The following is a 14,014-nucleotide window of genomic DNA, read 5'->3' on the forward strand; positions in this document are numbered from 1 at the left end:
CCACCAATTCCCCAGTGGCTGAGAATGTCAAGCCAAGTCATGCATGCCCACAGTGTGTGTGTGTGTGTGTGTGTGTGCACGCGCGCACACAGGTGCACACTGTGCAGGCATCTGCCCACAAGGCCTGCCGTGCAGGATCCGCCCCTGTGGCTGAGGCCCAAAGGGGACGCCCACAGGAAGCTATATTGCAAAGTCATCGCAAGTCACTATAAAAATAACCCTCCCCTTACAACACAGGAAGGATTTCCCCCTTCCAATGTCCTGCCTCAGAACCGTAGCCCTTTCTGCTTTGCGGCCGCCTCACAAGGGCCTGAGGACGGCTCTCTGAGACCCACCCGGGACCTGCACGCCAGCGACACTTCAATGGGCTGCAAGCCCAGCGCCCAGAGGAGAGGCTAACCCGGCATCATGCTTTCCTGTCCAGCTCTGCAGGACCCCAAAGCTCCATGCCCCTGGTCCCAGAACATCTTCCAGCAGAATTGTGGCTACATAGATCTCTGCGGGCAACAATTATGAAATTTTTGAGGAGGGGGTCACTATGTAAAGGACGAGGAGGTCCATTCTCTGGCCCCATGTTGGAAGCACTGAGATGCTGCTTATCACCCCGATTCCTCATTGGGTCAGTGCTGCAAGTGTCCGGCCCCTCGTGTCTGACCTACACCTGCTCCCACCTGCCTGGCCCGACTCCTATCCTGCACTTGCCCATCCCCACAATGCGACGCTAATCTCGCTGCTCCTTAATGACTTGGGTGCATTTCTGCCACAGGCCCTTTGCACCGGCTGTTCCCCAGATATCAAACTGCTCCCTTACAATCCTCAGGTCTTTTCCAACACGCTTCCCGCCGAGGACTTCCCTCGGACCATGTCCAAGCCCAAACCCCAACACGTATTCTTTATCCTCCTGTCCTACTTGATTTTTTTTCTCTATATTTTGTTGAGTTCAGTGTCTCTCTCCCCCCAGCACTCCTCTACCCCATCTGGGCCCCTGTGTCTGCTCCAGCATCCTGACATCTGGCTCCTAGCCTCCGCAAGACCTGACCTGGCCAGGAGCATCCCTGCCAACCCCAACCCAGTGTACCTGTGCCAACCCCCGAGCCTCAGCTGGGATACCTGTACAGGTATACCTCGGTTGTGCTTTGCTTTCTTGCACCTCCTGGATAACCCATTTTTCACACGCTGAAGGTTTGTGGCAACCGGGCATCAATTAAGTCTATCGGTGGCATTTCCCAAGAGCATTTGTTCACCTCGTGTCTCTGTGTCACATTTTGGTAATTCTTGCAAGATTTCAAACTGCTTCATTACGATCACATTTGTGGCAGTGATCTCTGATCAGCGATTACAACTCGCTGGAAGCTCGGATGGTGATCAGCCTCTTTTAGCCACGGAGTTTTGTTTTGTTTTTTTTTAAAGATTTTATTTATTTGGGATCCCTGGGTGGCGCAGCGGTTTAGCGCCTGCCTTTGGCCCAGGGCGCGATCCTGGAGACCCGGGATCGAATCCCACGTCGGGCTCCCGGTGCATGGAGCCTGCTTCTCCCTCTGCCTATGTCTCTGCCTCTCTCTCTCTTTCTCTCTCTCTGTGTAACTATCATAAATAAATTAAAAAAAAAATTTTTTTTTAAATAAAAAAAAAAAAAAGATTTTATTTATTTATTCATGAGACACACACACACACACAGAAGCAGAGACACAGGCAGAGGGAGAAGCAGGCTCCGTGCAGGGAGCCCGAGTGGGACTCGATCCCGGGTCTCCAGGGTCACGCCCTGGGCTGAAGGCGGCGCTCAACCACTGAGCCACCCAGGCTGCCCACAACAGAATATTTTTAAAATAAGGCACCTACGTTGTTTTTTTAGACGTGATGCTATTTCACACTTAACAGTATAGCACTGGTGGATTCGCGCTCCCGGGCCGCGCAGCCCCCTCCGCGGAGCCGCCGCTCGAACCCCTCCGAGCTGCTCCGGGTCCCGCTGGGTCCCGCCATGCGCGCTGCAGCCCTTAGGGAGCTCGGCGCACTCTCCTGGGCGCGCAGTTGCTCTGTTAGTGTCCCCGGGAGCCCGAGGGCATCCCCGCCCTCCTGGGTCCTGCTCCAACTCCCCACGAGCCCCTTTCCGCCCGGGGAAGGTCGGTGCAGCTCCTGCGTCTCCGGGACGGGGCTCTCCTGTCCTGGGGACACTCGCCCCGACGGGCACTGGGGGTTATTCTGTATGTTAGTAAATTGAACACCAATAAAAAAAAAAAAAAAAAGAAAAAACAGTATAGCACACACGTGCTGGGAAACCGGGCATACATCGACTCGCTTTATTGCTGCGGTCTGGAACCGAAACTATGGTGTGGGCTGAGGTGTGCCTGCCCGCGATGTCCACGCGACACAGCCGATTCTCTGCCATTCCCAGCCCCCACGGGGCGGGTGGAAGCAGATGGACCTGGTGAAAGCAGCGGCCTCCCCGCTCCACTATCCCGAGGCAGAGGCCCTGCCTGAGGCTCGTGTCCCAACCCGAGGAGGGGGACTTTCACAAAGGTGAACAGGTCACACGAGAGATGGCAGGGCGAGGCAGAGGGCACACCCCCAACAACCACATGAAGGGGGGGTGGGTCCTACATGTGAGGGAGACTTCCTGGGGGGACGGGCAGCAGGGAGGAGTGCCACAGTGCCCGGGCCTGGCCTGAAAGCAATTCTCTTTGGGGGCTGCCGCTGGGGGTCTGATGGTCTGACCCGCCTGCCGACTCCTGCATCTGCTGGCGGGATCGTGGAATCAGCAGCTCGGCACCTGCCCTCCTCGTCTGCTGCCCCCTCAGACCCCTCAGAACCTCCAGACTCCTGAGACTCCCTCAGACCCCACAGGCCCCTCAAACCCCCTCAGACCACCCCCAGACCCGAGAGACCCCCTCAGGTTCTTCAGAACCTGTCAGAACCAAGACCCCCTCTAACCCCCTGAGACCCCTCAGGTCCCTGAGACTCCCTGAGACCCCTCAGGCCTCTAAGACCCCCTCAGACCCCTCCCCAAACCCCTCAGACCCCCCAAACCACTCCGACCCCCTCAGACCCTTCAAGCCCCTTCAGACTCCCTGAGGGCTATTATGCTGGGCACCCAGGAACCTTAAGATCATTTATTAAGGTGGTAATTAAGGTGGTGACACTTCAGTAGGTTTTGGGTCCAAATCTTAGCCCCACAGCTGAGCCCTAAAGGTGATTCCTGGGTGGGAAGGTGAGAATTATGTGCCTCGAGGGCCTAGAAACGCCCAGACTTCCTGTGAGGGCTCGGAGGTGGGCTCTCCAGGGCTGGGCCTGGCCCCACAGGGCTGAGCCCCAAGCGCCCCCACCCCACACTGCTCCCTCCTGTCGTGGGCAACAGGCCCCACACTCCCGGCCTCAAACAGGGCTCGCAGTTCTGGGGTGGGCCGGCCAAGCAGGGCAGAGCCAATGACTAATGACAGCCACTGTGATGATTACCAGAAATTGGGCAGGAGGAGGAAGAGGAAGGGCCATCGGGCAGCTGAGGCCTCCCCACACCTCAGCTCTTGCAACCACCCCAAGATGGAGGTGTGACTGACCCTCTTACAGGCGAGACGGGGAGGCTGTGAAGTGGGCCCAGCGGGATCCTGTGTGCACAAACCCGAGGTCAGAGGTTTTCTCCCACCACCACCTACTTCCTCACTTGGGAACAGAACCCAGCACTGAACTCAGCAAGAGGAACAGCCGCACAGCAGAGGCAGCCGGGTCCTGGGCCCCCAGGAGCGCTTGTTCAGTGCGCAGCCAGCACTTCCTGGTGGGAGAGCCATCTGCTGGCAAGGGAGCCCTACGGAGTGCCTCTCGGGGACAGAGGACAGGCACTGGGCTCAGCCCCAGGGTCAGGAAGGCTTTGAGAAAGGATGAAACCCCCTGAGCTTGGCTGGATGGGATGGCCAGGAATGGGCCAGGCTAAGAAAGAGGAAAGTGTTCTGAGCAGAGGCCACTGGGGAGCAAAGGCCTGGGGGATGGACGGCGCATTCGAACATCATAGGCACATTGCTGTCACTACAGCCTCCCTGGAACCCAAAGCCGGCAGTGGGGCTTGAGACGGGGTCAGGAGGGTGGTGGGTCCAGACCAAGGGCTTGTGGATCATGCTAATTACTGTGGACTTGACCCCTTGTCTGAGACGACAGCAGCTGGTTCCAGGTTTGGGGGCCAGGCCTTGTCAGGGAAGGCAGGAGGGACCTGAGGTTGTGAGCGAGGAAGCGGGTCCCATGGCCAGTCTGCTTGGGAGGCAGGAAGGGAAGCAAAGTAGACAGGCTGGACAAGTGGAGAGGCCAGAGAAAAGTCTGGGAGGACAGGGGTGCGGCCAGAGAGGTGTGTGGGGGGGTGTTTGAACCCAAGCTTAGTGAGGCCATGGGGGATGGGTGGGGGAAGAGGGAGGGAAGGAGAGGGGAGCAAGAGGTGTGGGGGGAGGTTCAGCCCCGGGGCCCTGGGAAGACAGCTCTTTTGCCTCTACGGGGGGGGGGGGGGGGGGGGGAGATAGGAGCTTTCAGGAAAGTTCTAATTCCCAAATCAAAGCACCCAAGGACAAATGACCTACAGGAAGGCATGGCCAGCTTCAGGCCAGAACAGGGAACAGAGAACCGAGAACCGAGAGGATCACAGGACGTTGGTGGGTGCTTTACATCCCAGAGTCTCAGTTTCCTGATACCTCTTGGGTGTGCTGGGTAGGCTGGCCCTCGACTCCCGGATTTCCCTGCTTTTCCCACTGAGCTGCGTGAAATCCTCACCAGCCACAGCCAGGTCCCCTACCCCACCCCCACCCTCTGGCCCTCACCTGCTTCCAGGCCCAGGTGGCCTCCCACAGCGACTTACCCAAGGCCGAGTGGAGGTGGAGACAGTTGGGACCAGAAGCTCTGGGGGCTGGTTCCACGTCCCTGTCTGGGCTGCTAGACCATGCCCTGGAAGAGAGAAACAACAGGTCACCTAGGATGTGGACTCTCTGGGACCAGAGCTCACTGCCTTTCTGGTGTCTTCTGTGTGCCTATCGGTGGGGACTACGGCTTTTGCAAGCCCCACAATAAGTACAGGAGAGCCCTGGCTCCTGGGCCCCCGGCCAGCCATCGAGGGCAGGGGCCATGAGCACATGTACCCCCTGCAGTGGGAGGAAGGAAAGCTTACCACAGTACCAATAGGGGACATCTCCCAGGGAGACCCTGGCCACCCCGTGTGAGGTCACCAGCCATCACGAGCCGGAGCAAAAGCCAGGCCTGGCCGGGAGCCCATGGCCTCTGTGGTCTTCACACCCAGAGCCTGAGCACTGGCAGCATCACTGAGTCACTGTGGCCTGTCACCAGGCTGCTGGTGACAGTGACCCCACAGGGTCACTGTAAGGGCCCAGGGGATTGTGCACACCACAACCCAGCCCAGGGCGGGCTCATGGGAGCTCCCCCAGCCAAGTTCCCAGCCCTGCATGCAAAAACGGTCAGAAGGCATCACCGACCTCTAGGCAACGGCTCACAGAGTCACACGGTCACTATGAGAAGAGAAACCCACACACAGTGGGCATCCCGGGTGCCCCGACCACTCCCCTTCCCCATCTTCAACCATCACCGCCAGCTCCGCACATTCCACACACCCTGCCTGCATGCTTGATGGATGGCTGACCGCCTCTTTCACTCCCTTCTGTGAACGAGCTGCACCGTGTATGTGGTGTGTAATTATAATAGTCTCATGGTCACCGTCCCTACACCGCCGGGTGCCCCCCAAAAGCTTCCTATACATTTACGTCACTATCCAATTCAATCCTCCCAACAGCCCTATGAGGCAGGCATAATGATGAACCCCATTTGCCACATGTGGAGACTGAGGCTTAGAGAAGCTAACTACTTGCTCAAGGGCATGCATCTTCCAAGTGACAGAGCCAGAATGGAGCCTGGACAGTGCCGGTGTGGGCTCTCACACCTCGGAAGGGTTACCCACCTTCCCCTCTGGCTGGGTCCTTCTCAACCCCCCAGGCCCCTGTCAGGTCTCTTCACCTGAGAGCCCACTCTTCCTCCTAAACGCATGTCCCAGCTCTTTTATTATAACACATGGTGATCTCCTGCAATGATCATGATTTATACCCACTCGCTGGAGTGGCTCATTTGACCCAGAAAAATCTGACAGGGTGATTTTCTGTAGGGTAGGGTGCAAATGCCAGCAGGGCTCCCCTCGCTCCTTTGTTCCTGCAAAACGAGGTGCTGCATCTCCTCCAGTGGCCTCTGAGCTCCAGGACGGCGGGGCAGCACCGTCTCTGCCTCTGTGCCGCAGGTACGCAAGTGGCACTCGATAAGTAATCGATGTTTGACCAATGAAGGCCCCCAGATGCATCACATGGACATTACTAGAAAATTCTGTCCTTTTCCACCAATATAGAACTTATAAGCCAACTACATTATTTAGACTCACTGCTGGGATCTAAGACCTCGAGTAGAAAAGCCATACATCTTCCCACCAGAAATTCTCACTGGAAGGTCACTGCACTTTTAGACAGCACCACACACACACACAAACACACACACGTACATATACACACACACACACATATATGTGTATATATAAAATATTTTATGTATACATTTTATTTCATCATATAATGTATATGTTAAAAAATAGACTTTCTTTTTAGAGCAGTTTAATGTTCACAGCAAACTTGGGCAGAAAGCACAGAGCTCCTGCCCCCCTGCCCCCTCATGCCCAGCCTTCCCCATTATCAACTCATCCCACTAGAGACCAGGGCACATTTACCACAGTTGATGAACCTACGCTCACACACATTTTCACCCCAAATCCATAGTTCACATGGTTCACTCTTGGTGGCGTACCTTCTGTGGGTCTGGACAAGGGTATGATGATGTGTATCCACCATTACAGTATCACGGAGAGACATTTTACTGCCCTAAAAGTGCTCCGTGCTCCCCTCATCCTGTATTTTTTTTAGGCACTTTCAAGTCAATGATCTTGGCTAAGCCATCCCGCAGCTCTGTAAGCCCTGCTTTTTCGGGGAAATCAGGCCCAGATAGGGTCAAGGGTCGTCCCCGGGGTTGCCTTTGCCAAACCCAGTAGCAGCCAGCAGCAGAATGTACAGGAAGTTTTGTGTCGGGGCACAATGTTATCATCCTACCTTTTTCATGGTCCTGGCACAGAGGGCCTATTCTGACGCCCAGTTCCCAGAGGAGCAAACATACTTGGGGACACCTGCCATGGTCACACGTGGCTAAGAGGGATGCCAAAAATGCCAACTCCTAAACCTATTCTTGTTCTTTCCATTAGTTACAGGAGCTTATAGGAGACGGTGGGAACGCAGTGAGCAAGCACCCCTCGGGCCAGGGGGGGCTCTGGAGCCAGAGCAGGTGCTCCCCCAGCCCTCAGCCCTATCAGCAGGACCCTGCCCTCCCAGACACGCCACACTGCGTGACTAGTGCCACGGGACCTCGCTCGGGTGCAGGTGAGCCGGCTATCCACTATAAGGCCCTACCATTTCCAGCCTCCTGGGGGCAGTCCTCAACAATCAACATGCTCAGTGACCAGCTCAGTGTCAGGAGTGCCAGGTGAGAATACTGCTAGTCCACACAGACACCTTCTGGGGAGGCCACAGCCCTTCCTGTCTCACTGAGACACACATCAGCTCTTCCGGGGAAAGTACTGGGTGGCAGTAGAGCAGAGGAGGAGAAGCTCTGGTTCTGGGTGTGTGTCTGCTGCTGAGTGGCCCTGTGACTTGGGCATGCCCTGTCATCTCTGCCATTCTGTTTCCCCCTCTTGGACAAAGCCCGTGGGCTGCATCCCCCCTCGGGGATGAGCTCCGACATCAGGCTTCCTAGCAGAAGGAGGTCCATCATTGCAGAGGCCTTGAAGGCTCGGGCTCCCTGGCTGCTCGGGAACACTCCATTAACTCAAATTGCAAATTTCCTTCTGGTTCTATCGCTAAGCCACAGGGGCTTCCCGGCCACCAGCTTTCCTGTGACAGATAAAGATTACAGTCATTGCTCAAGACTGAATCAAGTAGCAGAAGTCATTATGCAGAAATAATTATGTTGAGTTATGTCTGGTTGCTCCTGATTTCTGTCTAGCAATTGTCTTGCAAATGGTCTGCTTCTTCCTCTCCAGAAGAGCTGACTGCCGAGGCCTGGGTGATTCCAATAGACATAGTGGACACAATCCCACTGCTCCGAACTCCTGAGGGCGGGGAGAGCGCATAAGCATCCAGGGTAATGTTGTCTGTGAGGCCCTTTGGCCGAGCCCTTGGGAGAGAGATGTGAGAGACAGAAGCCCGGGAGGGGGCACACTCACACCTCAGCCTCATGCACCCCTGCACAGGACCCTCCTTCAAAGCCTGCTTCACACATCGCTTGCTCCATGGGGCCCTTTCTGACACCCCAACTTCCCCAGCCCCTTGCTCATGTTAGACATAAGACAGCTCCTTCTCTTAGGTTTGGGGGCCTCCAGAGAGTGACCTGCGTAGGTCAGAGTAGGTCTGACCCGTTCTTGTACTCTCCCAGCTCCGAGCACAAAGCAAGGCCTCAGGAGAGCAGAGAGAAGGACAGCACAGAGGGCTGTGTGGCCAGACTGCCGGGGCTCCAACCCTAGCTCTACAATAGTAGATTAGGCAACAGTATTGGCAGTAGTAGTAGTATTGGCAATAGTAGAAGGCAATAGTACTGCCTGGCTGTGGGCCCCTGACCCATGGTTTAACTTCTCTCTGTCTCAGTTCCTAGGTATGTAAAATGGAGATGATAATCGCCCTACCTAGTTCATCAAGTTCTTGTAACATCTAAATGAGCTAATGCACAAAATGCTTGGCACATAGGAAGAACTCACATGTCAACAATGACTGAAAGAGCAGAAGGAACAGACTTATAAGAATCTAAGCCACTATGGGACTCCTGGGTGGCTCAGTGGTTGAGCGTCTGCCTTTGGCTCAGGTCATGATCCCGGAGTCCTGGGATCAAATCCCACATTGGGCTTCCCACAGGGAACCTGTTCCTCCCACTACCTATGTCTCTGCCTCTCTCTGTGTGTCTCTCATGAATAAATTTTTTAAAATCTCAAAAATAAATAAATAAATAAATAAATAAATAAATAAATAAATAAATAACAAATAAATCTAAGCCAGTAGAAAGACACAAACTACCAGTCCTTACTCAAGAAAAATAGACAATCTGAAATAAAGAGACAATCTGAAATGCCTATAACAAGGCAACAGATTGAATTAGTAATCAATATATTACACACAAAAAAGCCCAGAACCAGACGGCTTCACTGCTGAATCCTACAAACATTTAAAGAATCAATACCAATTTTCATAAATTCTTCCAAAAAAAAAAAAAGAAAATAGAGGAGGGAACACTTCCCAACTTGTCAGTACTACCCTGATATCAAAATCAGAAGGACTTCACAAGAGAAGAAAGGCATAGACCAGTGTCCCTAATGGACATGGATGCAAAAGCAAACAAATTAATCAACAAAATACTAGCATACCAAATCCAGCAACATAAAGAATAGAAAGAATTATACACCCTGACCCGGTGAAATTTATCTCAGGAATGCAAGATTGGTTTACCATCTGAAAATCAATGCACGTAGTACATCATAACAACAAAAATAAAAAGCAAAAGTCACATGCTTATCTCAACTGATGCAGAAACAGTACTTGACAAAATCCAACAGTTTCATAACAAAAACACTACATAATCTCGGAGTAGAAGGGAACTTCTTCAACCTGACAGAGTATCTGTGAAAAACTCACAGCTAACATCACACTTAATGGTCAAAGACGAGATAGATGTTTTCTACCTCAGATCAGGAATGAGACAAGGACGCCTGCTCTCACCACTTCTATTCAACAATCTACTAGAAGTTCTAACCAGGCCAAAAAGGCAAGAAAAAAAGTACAAGATGAGAAAAGAAGAAAAAAACATAGGCTAAATCTTCATAATTTTGGATTTGGCAAAGGATTCTTAGATATGACACCAAAAGCCCAAATAACTGGATAAGATAAATAAATTGGGATTCATCAAAATTTAAGACTTGTGCTTCAGAGGATACAGACAAGACAATGAGAAGACCACCCACAAAATGGGTGAGAATATTTGCATATCTTATAACTGATAAAGGACTTGTATCTAGAATACATAAGGAACCCTTACAATTCAATAGAAAGACTTATAATCCAATTAAGTATGGGCAAAGGATGTGAAGAGACATTCCTCTCAAGAAGATATGCAAAGACCAATAAAACCCATGAAAATATGCTCCACATCATTAGTTATTAGAGAGACACAAATCAAAAGCACAATGAGATACCACTTTACACCCACGAAGATTTCTAGAATCAAAAAGAGCGATACAAGCGTTGACAATGATTTGGAAAAATCACAACCCTCCTACACTGCTGTTGGGAATTTAATGGTGGAGCTGCTGTGGAAAACAGTCTGGGAGTTCCTCAAGTGATTAAACATATAGTTGTCATGTAACCCAGAAACTCATGTCTTGGTATATTCCCAAGATATGAAAACATATGGCCACACAAAGACTCATACACAATGTTCACAGCAGCATTGTTCATAACAATGAAAAGGTGGAAACAACCGAAATGTCCATCGACAGATGAATGAGAACAAAATGTGGTATATTTGTATGGTGGAGTATTATTCAGCCATAAAAAAGAAATGAAGTATTGACACCTGTTCCAACATAGATGAACCTTGAAAAGACTACACTAAGTGAAGAAACCAGATACACAGGGGCGCCTGGGTGGCTCAGTCGTTTAAGCATCTGCCTTTGGCTCAGATCATGATCTTCGGGTCCTGGGATCGAGCCCCACGTCAGGTTCTCTGCTCAGCAGGGGAGTCTGCTTCTTCTTCTTCTGCCTCTGCTCGTGCTCTCTCTCTCACTCACTCTCTCTCTCAAAATAAATAAATAAAATCTTTAAAAAGAAAAAGAAACCAGACACCAAAGGATAAATACGACATGATCTCATTAAATATAAAATATCCAGAATAAGCAATCTATAGAGACAGTAGGTAGATTCATGGTTGTTTAGGCTGGGGGGTGGGGAGATAGAAGATGAGAGCTAAAAGGTATGGGGTTTCCTTTCAGGGTGATAGAAAAAATTTAAAATTGTAGTGATGGTGGCACATATGTGTAAATGTACTAAAACCCACTGCCTTGTGTACTTTAAATGGATGAATTACACGGCGTGTGAGTTACATCTCAAAAAAGCTGTTGGGGGGACAAAAAAGGAATCTAAGTCAGGGTCTTTGGACAGAAGGGTAAAGAGCAGGCTGGCAAACTGTAGGGCTTCCCAGGGCTGGTGCTTCAGTTCTCATCACCCCAGCTTGCCACCAGAACCCAGTGGCCTCTGATCTGGGGATGTGGCCCCTAGGAACGCGCTGCAGGCGGAGGTGCAAAACCACCATGGAGACACCCCCCCCCAACCCACTGACACAGTATGTGCTCCAGATGCTTGCTGTGAACCCAACACGTGTGTCAGGTGTGGGGACCACAGCCCCTCTCTTGAGGAGCCCACGGCCAGTGGGGTACACCCAGGTATGCGCCAGATGTCAGGGCTGGGCACACAGACACAAGTGCTATCTCTGCAGCCAAGGGGGTGATCCAGCCCAGCACAGGGAGGGGCGGGGTGGGGGGAGTCCCTAGGACACACACTCAGGGATGGAGGTTCCATTGGCTGCTCAACTCAGCTCCTGAAATGGCCCAGGCGGCCACCCCAGAGCACTGTGGGCACCACCGAAGGGATTACAGTTCTGGGGCCTCTCGGGGGCCAGTTCCTGGACCCAGGCACTGAGGGACTCAGCACCCACTGTCCTCACTGGCCAGTCCTGGGGAAAACAGCTAGAAAAGCATCTTCCTTCCATGCCCGATGCCTCCTCACACCCAGGCGCAGGCTTCCCCCGCCCTGACTGTGCTCTGCGCCTCTCCTGCCGGCTCCCACCAGGGGCGGATGTGTGCTCCAGAGCTGACAAATTATTTTAATATATCCTGAAATCTAACTTAATTAGAGAGCAAAGTCCTCGAGGGAGAAAAATAGAGTGGGGTCTGAAGTCAAGACGGATGGGTTTTGGATTATGACTATTTCGGAGATGACTGCAGATTATGACTATTTCGGAGGTGACTAATCCCACCACGGTCCCCAGGTCTCAGGGCAGATGCTCACAGAATACTTTCATGAGACATTTCGCACAACCACCACTTCGTAGAGGCACGTTCCTCCACGGCTCAGTTCAAGTACTAAGGGGCTGCATGTCCTACAGATGTGAGGTCGCCCAGGCTGCAAATTTCGCAACAGGGAACAGGGCTGGAGGAGATACCAGTGGAACATCTAAGTGAACCCTGAGCCCCGCACAACCATGACCGCTGCCCAGCACCCTCCCTGGCTACCTGGGCCACCCGGTGGTGGCCCACCCCATCCCTGACTTCCGGTGAGTGTGTGCCATGTTTGATTGTAGCTCCCATGGCCGTCCCCATGACCAGGTGTTTGTGATTGTGCCACAAAACCAAAGGGGCCTATCTCTGACCCCTCTAAAAAACTGTTCATCCTACATGCTAAAGATGACCACACACATCCCATTAAACTAAGATTTCAACTTCTTGCTATACCCCCGACGGAAAGATTGGAACATGTCCACCAAAAAAACATGCAGGGGTGCTCGTAGCTGCAGGATTGGTAACAGCCTCCACTGGAAACTCCCCACGTCCATCTGCAGCAGATCGATTAATGAACTACAGTGTGTCCATTCAACGGAAGGCCACAGAGGGAACAGAAGGAACCTCAGTGACACAACACAGATGAATCTCCAAACATAACATTGCGTGAAGCGGCCAAGCACAAAACACTTCACGCTGTATGATTCCATTTACAAAAAAGAATAAATACAGACAAAATGAATGCACGGTGGTGGAAATCAAGACCAGCTAGTCTTGGTGGGGGTGTTGATTAGAAATAAGTCAACTGGAGAAAGACAATTATCCTATGGTCTCACTCATATGTGGGATGTAAGAAACCATAAGGGAAGGAGGGGAAACTGAGTGGGGAAAAATTAGAGAGGGAAACAAACCATGAGAGACTCCTAACTCTGGGGAACAAACAAAGGGTTGTGAAAGGGGAGATGGGGTGGGGGTGGGGTAACGGTGACAGGCTCTGAGGAGGGCACGTGATGGGATGAGCACTGGGTGTTATACTATATGTTGGCAAATTGAATTTAGGGATCCCTGGGTGGCGCAGTGGTTTGGCGCCTGCCTTTGGCCCAGGGCGCGATCCTGGAGACCCGGGATCGAATCCCACGTCGGGCTCCCGGTGCATGGAGCCTGCTTCTCCCTCTGCCTGTGTCTCTGCCTCTCTCTCTCTCTCTCTGTGAGACTATCATTAATAAATTAAAAAAAAATAAAAATAAATGAATTTAAATTAAAAAAAAAAAAGGAAGAAAGAGTCGTGAGGGGACTCAGGTCTGCTCCTCTTGTGAAAATGCACACTTTAATGCAGACAGGTGAAACTTCAGTGAAAAGCTAAGCAAAGATAGCGAAGCAGCCACTGTCACTCCTGCATCCATCCCCTGCCCACCTGGGGCAGGTCCCAGCACTCCCCAGCCTGGCTGATGCCCAGTGGTAACTTCTGGAAGCCCGAGGGTGTCTTTGGGTCACTTGTAAAACCCCATCTTCCTCACCACATCTGTCCGGGGAGGCTCTAGGGGATGTGAATTTTCACAAAGTAAGGACCCTGTGGGACCAGCACCCAGCCTGCCCTCCCCGCACTGTCAGCCCATGCATGAACAGCAACTCTGTGCCACCGGGGATCCCTGAGTATTGGCAAGCACCCTGCCTTCAAAGGGCTTGCCTTCCAGTAACAAGACGCAAATGGAGAGGGGGCAGGAAAAATGTGTAAAGGGGGTCAAAAGGTAAAAAAAAAAAAAAAAAAGTTACACACATAGACTGCACCTGCACACACACATACGTACTGCCATGACTGTCACGGCGGAGAGGAGGGAAATTACACTGACTACCACC

General features: G+C 52.1%; 1 protein-coding gene across 3 annotated transcripts in view; it reads right to left on the reverse strand.

The window, feature by feature from the left end:
* Nucleotides 1–14,014, reverse strand: part of HPCAL1 (hippocalcin like 1) — a 113,174-nt gene that overhangs the window by 21,990 nt on the left and 77,170 nt on the right. For all 3 annotated transcript variants that reach the window (XM_072771100.1, XM_072771099.1, XM_072771101.1), the window contains exon 2: nt 4,829–4,914. The gene's annotated coding sequence lies outside the window, so the exon portion shown is untranslated. The remainder of the gene's footprint in view (nt 1–4,828; nt 4,915–14,014) is intronic.

Source organism: Canis lupus, chromosome 12 (genome assembly GCF_048164855.1).
Source record: "Canis lupus baileyi chromosome 12, mCanLup2.hap1, whole genome shotgun sequence".
NCBI classification, from domain to species: domain Eukaryota; kingdom Metazoa; phylum Chordata; class Mammalia; order Carnivora; family Canidae; genus Canis; species Canis lupus.